This window comes from Sphaerodactylus townsendi, linkage group LG01, assembly GCF_021028975.2.
Source record: "Sphaerodactylus townsendi isolate TG3544 linkage group LG01, MPM_Stown_v2.3, whole genome shotgun sequence".
Lineage (NCBI taxonomy): Eukaryota > Metazoa > Chordata > Lepidosauria > Squamata > Sphaerodactylidae > Sphaerodactylus > Sphaerodactylus townsendi.
The window spans coordinates 31,504,897-31,524,071 of NC_059425.1; the positions used below are offsets into that span (position 1 = coordinate 31,504,897).

The window sequence follows — 19,175 nt, forward strand, 5'->3', positions numbered from 1 at the left end:
ACACCATTTTAACAACCAGTTCTGCCAAAGTGGTGCGTACCTGCTGAATCCCACCACTGGGCGCGCCCCTGGTGCATCATGCGCTTCCCCCTTGGAGCTACGCCTCTGGGAGGAGCTCAAAGAGAGCAGTGACTCAGCATAGCAGCCGGAACCAGAAAGCCACATTTGTTATGGGACATAGTATATAGGAGAAGTGATGGTTGTTTGGGCCAGCACACTGAAATCATGCCTGCTACTGATTACATTGATCATAGGACTGGTCCATAAACTAGGGAGGGTGGGAGGAATATGATTTTGACTTATATGCCTATTTTTATTGATATTTTTATTTTGCAGAAAACATTTATACATTGACAATACCCATTTAAAAAAGTGAAGCAGAGACACTTAAAAATAACAACCGGCAGTATGCAAGCAATAAAAACAGCAATAAGGTCATTAACAAAGTTACTCTAATTTTGTTTTAGAAAATAGGTGAACACAGTCATACTCCGACTTGAATACCAGTGATAAAAATGAAAACAACAGAGAAATTAAATCAGATTACGCAGGATAATGCTCTTGTGTTGGTAATAAAAGTCATAGCAGAACCTAGAAAAATAACTTTGCAAAAGATTTTGGGAAATAAGAATGTTGTTGCCTGATGGCTGAAAGACTACAGATTTCACACAAGGCACATATCTGAGGAGGGATGTCAGTCCAAAGTCTTAGCACAGCAAAAGAAAAACTCTGTACTTGATTCTTATGCTTGCTTCTAACAGTAAATGAAGCAGTGCAGGATCTCTGAAGTTAATCTTAACTGATGAACAGTTTCACAAGGTAGAAATCTTTCAAATAGCCTGGCCCCAGTTCAGTGGTGGGGTTCAAACATTTTAACAACAGGTTCCGATGATGGTGGGATTCAAATAATGACTGTTTAAAAGTATTTTAAAAAAATTTTAATAACACTTTTTTATTTTAAGTATTAAAAATATTAATACTTAATTAAAAATATTTTAAGTATTAAAAAAGTGATGTTTTGAATTTTAACAACAGGTTCTACAGAACCTTTGGAACCCCCTGAATCCCACCTCTGCCCCAGTTCTAGTGGTGTAGCTATGTTGCTCTGCCAGCACAAAAGAGTATCAAGGCACTTTAAAGATTAATAGATTTATTTTGGTTAATGTACTGCATTTGCCTCACTCGTTTGTACGGCAATAATCATAGCTGCTTCCTCATAGAGGATGTGAGGGTGGATCCAAGAGAACAACATAAAAACAGCATAAAACAAAACCAAGGAAAATTATTCTTAAAATAACCAAAAATGTTCCCCAACCTCAACCCCACCCCCTTCCAGGAAAACCAAACACACAGAAAAATGTGAAGTCATATTTTAAAACAAATTAGAAATTAAATCATTGAAGTAATGTTTTAAAACAAATTAGAAAATCAGTCTGGAGGACATCAGACAGACACAGAACCAGAAGGTCTTCCTAGAGAGGCATTATTCCAAAGCAAAGACTAGAGCCGCAGAACCACAAAAGACTTAGCCGTGAAGGTGAGTCCAGCTGAATGACTTTTATCCTTTTTGCCCATGCTTAGACATCCATCCATCCATCCATCCATCCATCCATCCATCCATCCATCCATCCATCCATCCATCCATCCATCCATCTTCTGTATTTCCTGGTGGTTCATTCATTCATTCATCTTCTCTACTTCCTGGTGGTTCATTCATTCATTCATATTCTGTATTTCCTGGGGTTCAAGGCAGCTTATAATAATTGTTAAAATATTTCCAGCTAAAAGACAAAAATAAAACCTCAAACACCATGGAGAAATGAGAAAATCATCTTGATGGGGCAGACAGTTCATGCTTCCCCTAAGATCAGATTCCATCACCTGGGAGTGCTGATTTCCCTCTTCCTTTGGTCGTCAGTATTCAGAAAAAATTGCAATACCTTCCAAATTTCCAAATATATCCCCAAAATACTGGCAAGGGATTTTTGGGGTATATGTTAAGATCGGATCTATCCAAGAGCACACCCCTAGATGGCAGCCATGATGGCTAACGATGGCCATCTGCCTTTGTAACAATACTCTCAACCTAACCTGCCTTACAGAGAGATTCTGAGGTTAAAATGGAGGAAATGAAAATTATGGAGGCACTTTGGGTCCCCACTGGGGAGAAAGGTGGGATATAAATGAAGTAAATAAGTACATAGAAAGGAAATACACAGCAGCAATGAATTATCCCCCTATGTATTGTTGAAGGCTTTCACGGCTGGAATCAGTAGGATGCAGGTGAAATGTCAGGAAGGAAATACTACTGGAACACGGTCATACAGCCCAGAAAACCCACAACATCTTAATTATCCCCCTACCTGGTACAGGTAGGCAACCTCCAAATGATTCTCCTCCCATACTGATAAAAACTTAGAAGTGACCTCATTGTGACACTTAAGAAATTCTAGCATTTGGGGGAATTTCTGGAGTGTCACATGGCACGATGATATCACTTCCAGGTGAAGCATAAATGTAGTGTGCAACATGAATGAATGAATGAATGAATGAATGCAGTTTGCAACATCAGCCCTCCCAAAAATGTCAAGAGAAGGCATACCACAGAAATCTTTTGTTTTCTGATTTTTGCAAGTCATCGCTGTTTATATGATAGGTTTGTTCATTTCTCCATTTGTTTCTGCCTTTATTGATGATCCTAAAATACAATTAATTAAATTGCAATCTAGGATTAAATGCAGAAGGAAAAGGAGTCAAAGGACACAAATCAGAAAAAGAGCTAAAAGGGAGGTTAATTGGCATTTTAAAAAGTGTTAAACCGAGATGTAATAATGATTTAGAATAAATGTATAGAATTTCTGCTGCAAAACAGAGTTATCTTAAAAGAGGATCATTGTGCTAAATGGGAGCATGAAAGCAGCAATTAAATGGAAGATTGTACATATTTCAAAAAGAAAAGTGGAAGACTATTCGCAATGCAGAGAACTGCAGTCTCTCTATATATATATTTGGTTAAGCGTAGGGGCATAATAGAGGAGGCCCAGAAAGCAGGATTATTGACTAAAGAGGGAGTTGCCATTAATGGCAAGCACATCCCTTCAGGATTTTCTCCTGCCCAATAAGGAAGTTCTCTGATTAAATAAATGGGTGCCATTTATATTTATATCCTCAAACTAGGGAAGGATCCTTTCAAGTGATCATCTTAAAAAACTACCCTTCTATTGGTATTCCCAAACTGTGATGTTGAGAGTTTTCCACTCATGTTGCCTTTGTCTGATGGCAGATCTACAGAACTACTGAGTACCATCATGTTTATTTTATTAGATCATTTATATCCTGTGCTTCCATTAAATGGATTCTTAAAAACACAATTCTTCTATTACAGCAGTATATCATTAAGCAAGTACTACAAAACAGGAGCATTAAAAACAGTATTAAAATTGATGTCTTTTTGCCAGCATCAATTGAGAGTCAGTATCAAAGCAACTGGTCTGGCTCTAATCTAACCAGTGTTAACAAGCAAAACCCCTGGTTGAAAAATCCCTCTTGGGTGTAACAGCCACAAAGACAGGCACTGTAGGTCTCTAACACCTCATAAGGGAACTCCCAAGGACAGAGTTCTTCAGAAGAGGAAGAGAGAGGTTTGTTCTGAAATTCTCCCATGTGCTCCAGTTAACATAAATATGCAATATGATCTCTGGTGCCTCTTTCATTTCTGAATCCAGCTTAAACTTCTGGCATTTCTCATTCCATATATGGTAACAGTTTTAGTTGTAAGATTTTGAGCATCACTTTATTCGCATGAGATAGTAATGCGATGGTCTGATAGTTGCTTCAATCTTTGATGTCTCCTTTTTGGGAATTGGAATGTAAATTGGTCGTTTTCAATCTATGGGCCATTGTTTTGTTTTCCATGTTGGTTGGTCTATTCTTATCAAGATTTTGATGGGCTGTTTTTGTGGCTTGGAATATCTCTATTGATATCCTATCTGCTTCTGGTGATTTATTTTTCCCAACTGCTCTCAGTGCAGCTTTCACTTCACTTTCTAAAGCTGTAGGTCCTTCTTCAAAAGATTCTTCTATCTCTTCTATATAATTATTCAGTATATTGTTCCCACCATTTCTTATTTTGTCTTGTTCAATTAATATATTTCTATGTCGATCTTTCAGCATGCCTAACTGTGCTTTAAATTTCCCTTTGATTTCTTGGATCCTGTGGAAAAGACCGCTTGTTCTTCCTTTTTTGTTGTTGTTCTATTGCTTTACATTGGTTATCATAATAATTCTCTTTCTCTTTGCACGTGAGTCGCTGGAACACTGCATTTAGACTTTTGATTCTGTTTCTGTCACCTTTTATTTAGCTTCTCGCCTATTTTTAGCAATTTTAAGATTTTCCTCAATCATCCATTGAGGCTTTTCATTTCTTTGGGCTACAAACATTCAGATTATCATTTCAAAATGAGGGTTTCACCAAAGCAAACAATCCCTTCTCACACACGTTCACTTTAGGATGGTCCATTCAGTGACCCTAATCTCAATTATTGGAGAACACCTACAACAAAGCAGAACTTTTCCTGTTTTTGGAGCATGACTGCCTCAAACTATTTTACCTAGGCCAAAACTGAATTCAATTTAATCATACCTTCACAATTGGAGTTGGCATCTTCCAGGTGAGACCCGGAGAGCTCCTGGAATTGGAATTGACCTCCACAATGACAGTGATCAGTTCTCCTGGGCATGGCACAATTATACCAGGTTTGAACCGGGGTCTTACATACAATGTCTAATTTATCACTGTTTCTTCTTTCACATGGCTCCCCACTTCTTCCAAGGAGCAGAGTTAGAAATGGGAGGAAATGTTCCTGTTTGCTTCGCACAAGTCGGACTTATGTATTTACTTTGGATGCATCATGTCTGAGCAACGTGTTCCGCGTTCTGATTGGCTGTTGATTTTGAGTGGCACCTTGAATGGACGTCAGGCGGGGAGATTGGGAGGCTGGACAGAAAAAATAAACTTGGTCTGCTCCCAATTGGTGTTTTTGTTTATGCCCTGTGGGAATGGAAGAAATTGATCTGGGGGGGGAAGGGAGGGGAAAGTCCAGGGTGGGGCTGAGGGTGCTTGGAGGCAGCAGGAGGTCCTGCTGCCTCAGCGTTTTTACGTACCTCGACTGACATGAACGGGGTTGAGGCACGCAAAAACAACTAGGCAGCAGGACTTCCTGGTCATGTGGGGGCCGATTTTGTGCCCCATGTGACCAGAAGAGTGCGCCCCTTGGTAGATATGCCACTGGCAGTTTGAATGAACATCAGGTGGGGAGATCAGGCAGCTGGGCAGGAAAAATAAACTGGTCCTGCTCCCGATTGGTTTTTGCATGGTAGCAGAGTCACACTGGAATTTTTTTAAAAGAACCTGCAAACTGGTGATTTTTGAAAATCCTGGGCTAAGGTAAATATCGCGGGGCAACACCAGGCAGTAACCGTGCGGATTTCCCGGCTGCACAGGGATATTTTTCTTGCTCACCCCAGGATATTTTGGCTGTGCGGAAACGGCCTAGGAGAAAATGGCTGCTTTGGAGGGTGGACTATATGATATTATACCATAGGCTCCATCCCCAAATAAGGAATTTCCCATCCTAGAGCTGGAATCCTACTCACAATTGTTACTGCCAGAGTGAAGGGCAACAATGACAGTGTTTCTTCCTCAGCCATTTTACAGATTATAAACTGGAACCAAAGTGTAAAAAATTCAGTTGCCACTGAACCTAAACTGCAAACCAAAAGTTTTCTTCCCTGGTTGGAGTCAGATTCATTTACAATTACGGCAACAAGCTTTAATTTGTTTAATTGGTGAGTTAATCAAGAGATCATTTTATTGATTAAGGACAAGTGGTGCTGAGAATTATAGGTTTCCTCATGTTTATTTTTGAGAGTTTTTTTGCCTGACATTTGCGAGCCTCAAATACTTTTGGATAATATGTTATGAAGTCACAGAACACTCAGTGCTAGATCTTCTCAGGAAAGCTACAGAACGTTGATAGACAGATTAGGTTCTGTTAAACAGCAAAACAAATTGCGATTGGGGGGGGGGGCAGATTGGATTCTGAATCCTCTATCTCATAGGCCAGCATCATGCTGGCAGGGGATGATGGGAACTGTAGTCCATAACATCTGGAGGGCCATGAGTTTGACACCTGGGCTCTAGCTGAATCCTGGGGCATCTTCACCACTCAGAATTCCCTTTTCTGGATTATGCACCTGCATCTACTGGCCCTCTTCAGGGATGGTCCCTGAAGTTTGCTGATTTTGCACAGCATCCGATGGGGCAGTTGGGAGAACATCTAAAGTGACTTGTTAGCTTTCCTCAGTACTGAATCCAATTCCCCTGTGATCAGTCCATGCTCTTGACACTTACCACTATGGGAACTATCTCTGGGCAATTGCCCTCATTGTGTAGCAGTTCCTCCCTGGACCTCAGCTCACGCACACATTATCTGTGTTGGGTGCCCTTGCGAAAAGCAAAGGTTATAAATCAAAGTTAGCTCTAAACAGCAACAACAAAAAAGACTTGCTATATACTTACTGAAATCTTTTCCCTAACCCCCTCGAACACCTTTGGATAATATGCTGTGATGTCATGGGACACTCGACATTCTAGCTGCCCAGGAAAGCTGAAAGCCACAGATTGTTGATAGATGGAGTTGGTTCTCTGAAAGAGCAATAAGGGAGTTTGCCTAAGGAAAACCACCCAGAGTTCTTTGAAACGAAAGTGGATGGTTGCACAGGGAAGGCAGTAGAAAGGGGCCAGGAAGGCCGGTGTGTTTAGGTGGATATTAAACAGTTTAATATATTGAAAAAGTTAGCCGCAGAACTCCAGTAAATGAAAGAATCAAGTAAATAAAAGAACCACCACAATAGTCAAGAATAGCTTTGTGGTGGAAAGTGCCATCGAGTCACAGGTGACCTATGGCAACCCCATAGGGTTTTTAAGGTGTCTCCCCTGCCATTTAGATCAGTGATGGCGAACCTTTTCAAGATCGAGTGTCCAAATTGCAACCCAAAACCCACTTATTTATCGCAAAGTGCCAACACGGCAATTTAACCTGAATACTGAGGTTTTAGTTTAGAAAAAACGGTTGGCTCCGAGGCGTGTGTTACTCGGGAGTAAGCTTGGTGGTAGTCAGTGGCTTTGCTTTAAAGCAACTGTGCAACTCTTCCAACGAGTGAATCATGACCCTAGGAGGGTTTACCCAGAATCAAGCCCCATTGCCAGCAACCGAGCTTACTCCAAGGTAAAGGATCGCGCTTTAGTTCTTCGCATGAAAATCAGTGGGGTTTAAAAGTGCTTAACAGTATCTACGCTGCTTTCCCAAAACTAGGTCTTAAGTTTAATGCTAATAATCGAGCCCAGTGGCCCAGGCCAGCCTAGATGTGTGGGGGGGCACTCTGTTTGCGCGTGCCCACGGAGAGGGCTCTGAGTGCCACCTCTGGCACCTGTGCCATAGGTTCGCCACCACTGATTTAGATTATTTTAAGGTGCAGCCAGGGATGTACCTTTATAAAACGGTCCTCCCCCAATGGGGCAAGCAGCAGTGGGCAGCCGGTGAGCGAGCGGGTGAACTGCTGCTTGCTCTTGGGGGGAGAGGGACTGGCCCAGTGCATCCTCTGCGTGACATTTTAAAGTGGAGCGTGGGTCATCTGCCCCCTTTGGCCCCCACTAGGTTCACTACTGGGTGCGGCTTCTCCTTTCTAACCAGGATTCCACTGTAAAGGACAGGGTGGCAAAACCGGCTATTCAGCTTTGAGAATTCAAATCCTGATTCTGTTCATTTTCTTTTGTTTTGCCCTGTTTTACACTCTGCTCATATTTACTACTTGTAGCAATATTTTTATGACACTGGTAATATTCATATCTATGTTTTTAGTGCCAATAAAGGGGATTGGATTGGATTGACAAGAGACATTTGGAGGTGGTTTGCCATTGCCTACCTCCATGTGGGCTGAGACAACTGTGACTGGCAACAGGCTTCATGTGAAGGAGCGGGGAGTCAAACCTGGTTCTCCAGATTGGAGTTCTCTGCTCTAACCACTACACCATGCTGGCTTGCAAAGAATGGCTTTATTAAGGGGTTTTCTGGGCTGTATTGGAAGAGTATATCATTTTTTTTTGTAGTAAGACTTGGTAAACTGGTGATACCATTTGTCCAAACAAGGCCAATAGCTTTGGCCGCGGGGGGTGGGGGGTGGGGGGTGGGGGGAAGGGCAGTGGAGGAAATAATGTGTCAGGGCAATTCTTCTTCCCAGTGTCAGTTTCATTTGAAATTTCATGGATGTGTAGCAGACCTCAGTTCTCCTGTTCTGTTTCCATTTTATTACTTCACATACGTTACCTTAGCAATCTCACAACACCCCTGGAAGGTAAGCTGGTCCAATTACCTTCATTTGCAAGTGGGGAGGCTGAGCCTTATTATCTCACTAAAGGGCAGCTAAGTGAGTTTGTTGCAGAGAAGAGATTTGAACTGGAGCCTTCAATGACAGCACAGTTGAGGTTTTCACTGAAATCTTGCTTCTCTCATCAGGGATTCCTGTTTCCCCACTGTATTTTGGAAGCAGATATCTGAGCTTGTTATCTTGAATGGCAAACGCCGGGCTTGAGGGCTGCTTGTTGGATGGTGGCATGGGGTGGTGTTGGTGTCAGGGGTTCCAGTAGCTTGACACGCAAGAAACCCTTTCTGGAAAGGTTTCGCTGGAGGATGCCCAAGGGGTGCCCAGCTGTTAGTCAGCGCGTAAGTTAGGTGGCTTCTTAAGGGGGTTGGACTCACCGATGCACGTGTTAATGAGCCGGGGAGGTGTGTGTGTGTCTGTCTGTGTGTGTGTGTGCCTACGGTGTACATATATAAGGGCCACGCTGAAAGACACACAGTGCAAGACTCAAACACCAGAGGAAACCTCAGGACTCACAGCGCACGGGCAGGTAGGTGGCTGCTTGATCTCTTTGCCGGCAAGCTGCTTGATTCTCTTTGTCTGGGGAAAGTCTGCCTCTGCTCAGATAACTGACTTCCTAATGCAGTAGCTGTTTAACCAACCCAGAGCTCTGAAACTGGGAGGAAATTTGCTAGGATAGAACTAGGCAAGAGGTGACTACCGGTATATGCTTGTTCTAGTGACCTTTCTCCCCACACCTGCCTTTTAAATGGATAAGTCACTTAAAGGTGTCTTGATATATGAAAAGAGTTAAAAGAAAAGTGCCTAGTTTAATAAAGATCTGTTTGGGATGGTTTTGCACAGGGAACATTTGTATTTGACGAAGCAGATACTTCAAATACATATTTTGGGGTGGGCGGGGGGGGGGGAGGAGGGAGAAGCCACAAGAAAATAGATGGAATTTCAGAGATGTGACAGTTTCTTGTTGTATTGGCCGGGTGGAGGTGTCATTTTGCTAGTTGCATGTGTGTGTGTGGATATCTGTGTTGATTTTGTAACATTTTTATTTATTTAGTTTAAAAACACTTCTTTTGCTGTTGATTTTGATATTTACCATGAGCTACCTCAGCTTTAGAACTACATGTTTTACCAGCAAACCTGTTCCTAATGTTGTCGCTTTTGTGTGGGGGGGGGGGGGGGGTATTCTCATGTAAAAGAACAATCCCCGCAAGGCATTGGAGTCAATTTGTTAGTACAAAAATCCCTTCAATATAGATTCAAAGTTCCTTTAGTGTGTCTGGATTATTAATCGCCCACAACGGCTACTTCAAGAAACATCCCATTTATAAATGGAGGGGATGACTTTGGAACTTTATTCCTTGTAATTAAAGGCTTATTTCCTGATATGACTAAAACAACACTTTTAAAATCACCGATAGAGAAAAAGAATGATTTGAGCCGTGCTTGGAGAGCTAAGAGCAAACTGCAGTGGCAAATGCGAACGGGCTCATACGGAGGACAAATGAAACTTCTTGCCACTACGCTTCTCTGCCTCTCCAGGACTGCATTTCGGTGGCTGAAGGATTTAGGTCTTTGTTTGAGGCTTTTCACTGCACCGTGTAATTTAGCCAATTATGGTCAATTTTACGTTCGGCTGCACATCATGTACACGTGCTTCTGTGGGCTCCTGATCAACGGGATAAATCTATAGAAAATGCAGATCCAGAGTGTTTTTCTGGGGGTCTTTCACAAAAATGTAGAGAGGATTGTCTGCTGACCGATGTTGCAATGGGCTTTGAAAACTGCTTTTAAATGCTACAAGGATTTGAGGTACCTTAATTATGAAATACACACACACACATATTTATACACAATATTTTTTTCTGAATTGGAATAATTTTTACAATGCTGGTGAAAGGAATCTCAGCTTTTCCTCTTTGGCACCTTATTTCCTCATAATTTAATTCTATTGAAATTAACGGCGACTACTTCAAAGTAGATTCATTGATACAGCATATACAAGTTTGTAGCCTGGATCAGAGATTTACCGATGCACAAAACAACTGATGGGAGCTTTTCAGGAAACAGAAAGAAGGAATAATGATATTAAATGCATCAACGGTTTGACCGTAGTCTCTGGAGAAAGCTGCTAGACAATGCCCGCCCATCCAAAACTGTCTCTTTGATTGCTTAAGATGCTTGCTGCTCACCTAGTGACACGGTGTTCAAATGAAATCAGTGTGGCACTAAGCAAGATCTTTGCAGGCTTTGAACCGGGTATGTTTTCACATGTGTGCGTATAGGTATGTGTAAGTGAGAATAGAAGGTGTGGTTTTTAAATCACAGGAATGGTTCCATAACGTTGTAGTCCTGTCTAGGAACTCAGTCCCATTGAAATAATCAGGGTTTACGGCTGAATGTATGAGTTTAGAATTCAGCTACGCACACCTCCCATGCTGTAAATTAGAGCTGTGACAACTCAGGCAAAATCAAATTCTTTGCAATCCTGTCAGTTTCTACAGGAAAGTGTGAAGCACCTTAACTATTGTGCTGAAATCCATTCAGCTGAATTGTGTCTTGCGTGAACATAGATGAGCATAAACCAAACTAAATTAACCACAATATATTTATGTGAGTTTAGAATTCATAAGGCTTGAATACCAGTTGTCTCCATTGACCTGCTAAGGGAGGAGAATCATAATGTGCGTCTGTACCTGATCAGAAACCCAGGGAAACAGAAGGTGGGCATGATGAGACATAGGATGATATAGGTGTCTGGTTTTCCAAAGTGGTTACATACGCACCATGGAAAGTTACCAGCTGGTAAATCCAGATGGATTAGTTATAACGAAAGCTTTCATGTATTAAACCCACTTCATCAGATGCACAAAGTGTGTTCTCAGTTGGGAGACATATATATATATACATTGTCATAGCAAACAAAAATGTAAACAGTGAGGGTGAAATGAAGGAGGACCAAATTGTAATGGACCTGTGACCAAGGACCTTGTATTCAAGGTAAGCGCTTATCTCAAAGCTCTTGCCCGTTGCTCTCTCGCAGTTTTACCTACCTCACAGGATGGTGGTTGTGAAGAAAGCTGGAGGTGAAGAGAAAGACGTTATAAGCTGCTTTGTGTTCCCACTGGAGAGAAAACCAGGGTATAAATACCCAAAATAAAAAAAATGATGCTCTATTTATACAGTAAGCAGTAGACAGCCTCCCTTTTGTGCGATCAAAGCCCTCATCTTTACCTCCTCATGGCATCATTACACTTTAGTCCTCTCATCCTATCTGTCTTTATTATCCTCTTCTTCCTTTAGGGAGCTCAGGGCTGCATACACCATTCTCCTGTCTCCCATTTAGTTCTTAACACAATTCTGAGAAGTAAGTTGGGCTATGTGTGTCTGACTGACTCAGGAAACTTCCATGGCTGAGTGGGGAGTCAAGCCTGGCTCTCCCAGATGACAATCACATCACTAGACCATACCAGCTCATCTCAGCCCAAGACCTTTAACTTCTAGTGCTGCCACTGAGACCCAGCGCGTTGTAGTGCTTAAGAGCGGTGGATTCTAATCTGGAGAGCTGGGTTTGATTCCCCACTCCTCCACATGAGCAACAGACTCTTATCTAGTAAACTGGAATTGTTTCCTTGCTCCTACACATAAAGCCTGCTGGGTACCCTTGGGCCAGTCCCAGTTCCCTCAGAACTCTTTCGGACCTACCTACTTCATGGGGTGTCTGTTGTGAGAAGGGGAAGGAAAAGGAGTTTGTAAGTCGCTTTGAGCCTCCTTACAGGAGAGAAAGGTGGGGCATAAATCCAACTTCTTCCTCTTCTTCTTCACAGCCCACAAGCCTCCTTTCCCCTTACACAATAATTTCTCCTGGTACCTTTTATACCTGGACACCCCTCCAGAAAAAAACGCTAGTCTGATGTTGCCTCCTACCCTTTCTTCAAATTCCTCCCCCAGATCCACCTTTTCTGTGATACCTTTTGTAGTCTCCATCCCACGCTGAATATACACTTTAATATTTGTAACTAGATAGAATGGGTTGCCTTTGAAATTTGTTGTCGGAAGAGAGTGTCACAGATACGATGGACCACAGAAATCCCCCCAAATAAATGGATTCTAGATCAAATCAAACCTGAAATGTCCCTAGAAACGAAAATAACTAAAGCGAGGATGTCATATAATGAGACAAAAAGTCACAGGAAAATACAATAATGGTTGAAGGCAGCAGGAAAAAAAGGAAGACCCAACAAGAGATGAATTGACTCTATAAAGGAAGTCACAGCCCTCAATTTGCAAGACCCGAGTATGGCTATTAAGGGTAGGATGTTCTGGAGAACACTGATTCATAGGATCACCATGAGTTGGAAGCAACTTGATGGCACGTAACACATACACATACCTCATACTTCATGGTGGTCTCATTAAGGATACATTTACTATATATAGTAATGATGGCAAACCTTTTAGAGACCGAGTGCCAGGGGCGGAGCAAAGGGAAACTGCACCCAGGGCACGCTTGCGCCCCGCGCCTCTGCCATGCCCCTGTTCGCCCCCGCCCTGCCATGGAACACCATGAAACAATGCCACCATGCCCCCGGAACGCCCTTGCCATGCCCCCGCAGGGGCACATGCCCAGTGCATCGCGCACCCCTCACCCCCTTGGCGCTATGCCACCGTTGAGTGCCCAAACTGGGGTGATGGTACGCATGCCCACAAAGAGGACTCTGAGTGCTACCTCTGGCACACGTGCCATAGGTTCGCCACCACTGATATATAGTATAGAAGACCTTTGCAGTCTTGTAGTAGGTTAGGTTTTCATATAGGATCGACTGGTTCAAAACCTCACTTTCCCAAGAACCTCACTGGGTAGCCCAAGTATCTTGCTGTGCAGTCCTATACAAGCTTACTCCAGTCCAAATTATTTCAGAGTGCTTAGACCAGATGAACTCTGTACAGCACTGCACTGTAAGTCTCTTAGTCTTGTGGCGCTTGTCTCCTGAAGAACGTGGGAGAAGGCACAGCAGCGGCTCAATGGCCACATCTGCTTTGTATGCAAAACGTCCCAAGTTCAATCCCTAGTACCTCTACTTGAAAAGGTCAGGTAGTTGGTGATGTGAAAGACCTCTGCTTAGAGATTCTAGGGGAGCCTCTAAAACGGATCTGCAACCTGTGGCTCTCCAGCTGTTCATGGACTACAATTTCCATCAGCCCCTGCCAGCATGCTGATAGGAATTGTAGTCCATGAACAGCTGGAGAGCCACAGGTTGCAGACCCCTGCTCTAAAATGTTGACTGATAGACCAATAATCTGACTCTTTATAATGCAACTTCATCTATTGTTCAATGAGGAGGCCATAATTGCAAAGCATTTCATATCCTGACCAAATGCTGTGCTCTATTATTGTTAACGGCAGCATAACAGACAGACATTCAACAGGGCTTGCTTTCTCCTACATGTTGCTGTACTGGTGGGGAAAGTTAAACATGATAAGCTGTTGACTGATGCTGTTGTTCATCTTCTGTGTCCTTTAACACTTCTGTGACATAAACAAGGCCAACATTTTGGGCTGGCCAGTCTTAGTGAATACTGCTTCCTGTCTAGATAAGCACTGGAACCTGAGACAGTCCCACTAAACCCAACACACCAGATGTAGTAGTATCTCCCACAGCTATCTTACAAAAGCTTTAAAAAGTTACCATTCATTAAAGATGTCTGCAGTATTTTAGAGTATATTTAGAGTCTTTAACAATTGTATATCCATTCCCTGAAACAGGAAATATTACAGCTGGTGCCGTTTTGCAGGCAAAAGCTGAAGATCCTGCTTAAGATTTCTTAGCAAGATGCTTAGGTGCACTCTAACCTGGAGAACAGGGTTGGATTCCCTGCTCTGCCCCTTGAACTGTGGAGGCTTATCTGATGAACTAGATTAGCTTGTGCACTCCAACACAAGTCAGCTGGGTGACCTTGGGCTAGTCACAGTTCTTTGGCGCTCTCTCAGCCCCACCCACCTCATAGGGTGTTTGTTGTGGGGGGGAAGGGAAAAGAGATTGTAAACCCCTTTGAGTCTCCTTATAGGGGAGAAATGGGGGTATAAATCCAAACTACTACTACTACTACTCCTTCATCATCATCATCATCATCAACATCATCATCCAGGCCCCTTTTAGATTTTGAGAGGCCAAGGATCTGAATGTTCATTTGACCCCCCATTCCATTCTTTTGTCTTTCTGCTTTGCACACATTTGAAATGTGGTTTAAAGGGGGGGAAGGCATGATGATGAGTGGAATCCAATGAACTTTGCACAGAATTCCATTCACAGAATAACCTTCTTTCACTGCAGCCCACCACATTGCTCCCCCCCCCACCACCACCACCACACTGTGTCCCTGTGGTTCAGGCGATGTCCTGGAACAGCTGTGAATATACTGGAGAGGTGAATCAGCAAACCACCCCTTCCTCCACTGGCTACTGGGAAGAAAACATCATATAAAATCCATAGTCTTTTCACAAAAACAACTGTATTTGACATCTGAATCTAATTCTGCAACATGTTTAGTTCTCAAATATTGACAGGCGAAATAAAAAGTATGACTTCACTTGCAAAGTGAACATGACTTCTCCCTCTGCTATCAAAGGCATTTATATCTTGAGTTAACAGGATGGTGGGATGGGGAGAGAGCAACGTTGCACATCAGATTGGGTGAGTGGGCACCAATGTTCTGTGTTGGTAAAGTGATACATATTACAAAACCCCAGCTTTGAGTATAGGCTAATGGGATCTGAACATGCTGAGACTGTCAAGGGAAAAGATATCGCTCAACGTAAGTGTCCACCCAGTGTGTTGCAGTGGTGAAAAAGGCAAACTCTATGTCGGGGATTTTTAGAAAAGAGACTGAAAATGAAACAGCCTATATGCCCTTCTGTAGATCTATGGTGTGGCCTTATTTGGAATACTGTCTGCAGTTCTGGTCACCATCTCTTGAAAAAAGAGACAGTAGAGCTGCAAGAAGTACAAAGAAGGCAACCAAGGTGATTAGGGAGTTGGAGCACCTTCCCTACGAGGAAAGAATGAAGAGTCTCCAGGAATTTCTTAAGCAAGAGTTGGTACCCCAGTAGGGCCTGCCCCCAAGATGAATCCTCCCTCAAAGGCCAAGGCAGGCTTTCAAAAGGAGCTCCCCTCCAGCTACTTTTTACTAATAGAAGTCAAATCTTAAAGGCTGGTAACACTGTTGTGGTTGCCTAGCAACAACCACTAAGGGCATTTCTTAAAGCGACAGGTGCTGCTTCCATCATTTTGTAGAGGTTTCATCCCACATTGTTGTTTTTTTAAAAAGATATCAGTTTTCCTGCAAACTGAAAGACCTGTCTTTGGATTTAAACATCCCCAGTTGGAGCCAGTGTTGATAATAACATGTCTCTAAGACAACTAGTAATTCAAAAATTAAAAGTTAAAATAACACAAAACAGCGACAAATCTCAGAGGAAAAACTAGTAGTTACCATCCCTTCATTCAACTTAATTTAGCAATGGGATTTCCTTCATTTTGCGTTCAGACAGCCTATAGGAACAGCATCACTGTCAGCTCCTGAGAAAACAAGTTCCACAGTTCACCAGTGACCACCAAAACAGCTTTCTGGCAAATTTAGCAGATTCCACAATTGAAGTCAGTGGCCCAGTAAATGCAGCATGGAACATACCCAAAGTGCAGAAATAATTCTCCATCCCTAGCTTCCATTTTTCCTTTTCTGTGAGCAAAAGACTATACCTTCTGTCAATGTTGATATAATTGCTCCAGTCCCCTTACCTGGCATTTAAAAGAGCCCGGCTTTTATATTCTCAGCTGGCCTTCTCCAGAGTAGTTAAAACACTCCTAAAAGGGTAGCCTGTCCCTGTTTTTTCAAAGCATTCACTTATCAGTTGAGTGGAAATTGAATTGGTTTACTGAAAACCAATTAGATCCCCTTGGGGTACTCATCAAAGTCCAAAACTGAGTATCTTCTGGAAGCAGCATGATGGTTTACTTCAAGGTGGCTTTTGCTTCTTCAAGATGAAATGAGGGTGTAATAATTACAATTGAATTTTAATATTGACATCCAAATCAATATAAACAGGATTGGGCTGCAAATATACTGAGAAGTGCCACATTGCAGCTCTGCGTGCTGATGCAGAAGGAAATCCCATTGAATTCAGTGGGGTTTACTCTCAAGTAGATATTTATAGGCTTGCAGTCTCACAGTGCAATCCTGAGAACACTTTGAAAGCAGTGCAAACCATGTTCAATAAACCTGGTTAGGATTTTGAATAGACCTGTTAGAGCAATCCTAAGTAGCTGAAAATCTGACGGGTCTATTCCATGGGATTTACTCCCAGGAAAGCATTTGAAGGATTGCACTGCCAGTCACTTTATTTTTCTCTTCTAGCCTGAGAATTTAGAATGACCTCATATAAGCGGTGTTATCAGCTCTCTTTTGTATTAAGTAAAAGGGACACGTGCCGTCGCAAAGCACTTCTGCTACACTGTCCCGTTGAATTGTTTCTATAATAGTAGGCACTCAGGGCATGGAGCCACTGCAATGGCTAGAAACTGCTGTGGTGATAGGGTTGCCAGCTCCCTGGAGAGAGAAAAAATCTCCTGCCTCCTTCATAGAGTTCCTCCGTTTCTTGAAAGTTTCAGCTGCCCATTTCCATACACTAAGCCGCTATTCAATAAACAAGATATTCTTCTCCAGGCCTGTTGGCAACCCTAGATATGAAATATATGTGTTGGTGATGGGAGCAGGAGGATAGATACTTGTGCCCCTGCAGCATCCCCAGCCAATTCATACGAAATTCCATTCATACTAATGTATTTCCCCCAAGTATACCGTCCTATGCAGAGGTGGGATCCAGCAGGTTCTCACAGGTTCCCGAGAGTAGGTTACTAATTATTTGTGTGTGGCGAGAGGGGGTTACTAATTGGTGATTTTGCCACGTGATTTTTGCCTTAGTTATGCCCCTCCTCTCAGCAGTAGCGCGCAGAACTTGAAGCAGTCTAGCAGGAGGTGCACCGGAGTGCGTGACAGCCTGCGCCTGTGTGCATTCATTTCCCTCTCAAGGACTGGCGCAGTGGCTGCGTCCTTGCCACAGCCCTGCCCAGGAATGCCCCGCCCCGGAATGCCTGCCACACCCCCGGAATGACCCGCACAGCCCCATTAGCGCTACGCCACAGTTTGAATCCCACCACCATGGGAACCTGTTACTAAAATTTTTGGATCCCACCACTGGTCCTATGCACATTTACCAGTGAGCAAACCTCTTTCGGCTCTATGGAAAATCCTTCTGCGTAAATATGCAAAGGTGGTCTTATGAAAATATACTTGGAAAGTCCTCCTTGAATCTATGCATGTTAGAAGTGAGTCCTAGAGATCTGAATGGGGCCTGCTCCCAGATAAGAAGGCACAGCGCAATCCTTTTCTTCTACTCTTAAGTATTTGCAACATACCAGTTTGCTACATTTTTTGCCATCAGGTCACAGCTGACTTAAGGTAACCACGTAAGGTTTTAAAGGCAAGAGACATTCAGAGGTGGTCTGCTATTGCCTGCCTGCCTCTGCATCACAACACTGGTGTTGCTTGGTGGTCTCCTATTCAAATACCAACCGGGGCCAACCCTGGTTCGTTTTTGAGATCAGGCTAACCTTGGCTATCCAGTTCAGAGTAGTTTGCTATACAGAGAGAGCCTCTATCATTTCCTTTTCCACCGTCTTATAATCCTTCACAACATGTTAATACACTTCTCAGACTATGATGTCTCAGGTGGAAAATAATCTTCCCATTGTAGCTTTATCCTTGTGGCACAGTGAGTCCTCGAGTCTTACACAGCAGGCAGGCGGAGTGGCATAAACTATAAAAGTATTCCTAGTTAACCACCTTAATCCCTCCAAAAAAAAAAAAAAGCACTTTTCCTCAACTGTTTTTCCACCCATCTTCCTGCTGCTGCTGCTTTTCTGCTTTACATCTGTTTGGCTGGGGAACCTGCTGCCTTTAAAATATGACAAGCAGCAGTGCATTTCATGGGGTTTTTCGAAATTGTTTTGAGAAAAACCCTGCTCTGTTTCATAGTGCGTTATCCAAAATGCATCTCTTTCAGACTGTGTCATGAAGTATTTATACATCTAGGAAAACAGTTTGTCCAGCACTGAGTAATCCCCATCATATAGACCTAAGGACAGTTCTGAGTAGACCTGCTTAAAATTGCTTTCTAAATCTGCAAACATATTCCTTAATCTTTGAGGTCTTAAACAGCTCTATTAGACATTGAGACAATCATGAATTTTTAAAAAAATGAAAGTTTGTTTGTAGGGCAGGCAGGCATGAGTAGCAGAGGAGTCTAAATGGAGGACCGGCTGAGGCAATTTCTCCCAACTGCCATTTTAAACCCTTTGCATTTCCATTCGTGAATATCCTACGCACATCACCTTTACCACTACTAGATCCCTTTTGCTATAACCTCTAATCAACAGCTAATTGTGATTATGGCGTAGTGTTTCTCTTGAAGAAAAGGTGCTTTTGTTTTGCTCTATTTTTCTTCTTTCCTGTTGTGACAGCTGTCTTACACCAACCCAGTAGGGTTTTCAAGGCAGGAAACTAACTGAGGTGGTTTGCCGTTGCCTTCCTCTGCCTAGCGACCCTGATATTCCTTGGTAGTCTCCCATCCAAATACTTGCCAAGACCGACCTGCTTAGCTTCTCAGATCTGACAAG

At 42.8% G+C, this 19,175-nt stretch overlaps 1 protein-coding gene across 1 annotated transcript in view; it reads left to right on the forward strand.

Annotated features, from left to right (window-relative positions):
• Window positions 1-8,865: 8,865 nt before the first annotated feature.
• PNOC (prepronociceptin) overlaps window positions 8,866-19,175 on the forward strand; it is a 48,819-nt gene continuing 38,509 nt past the window's right edge. Inside the window, exon 1 of the mRNA XM_048516859.1 lies at window positions 8,866-8,971. The gene's annotated coding sequence lies outside the window, so the exon portion shown is untranslated. The remainder of the gene's footprint in view (window positions 8,972-19,175) is intronic.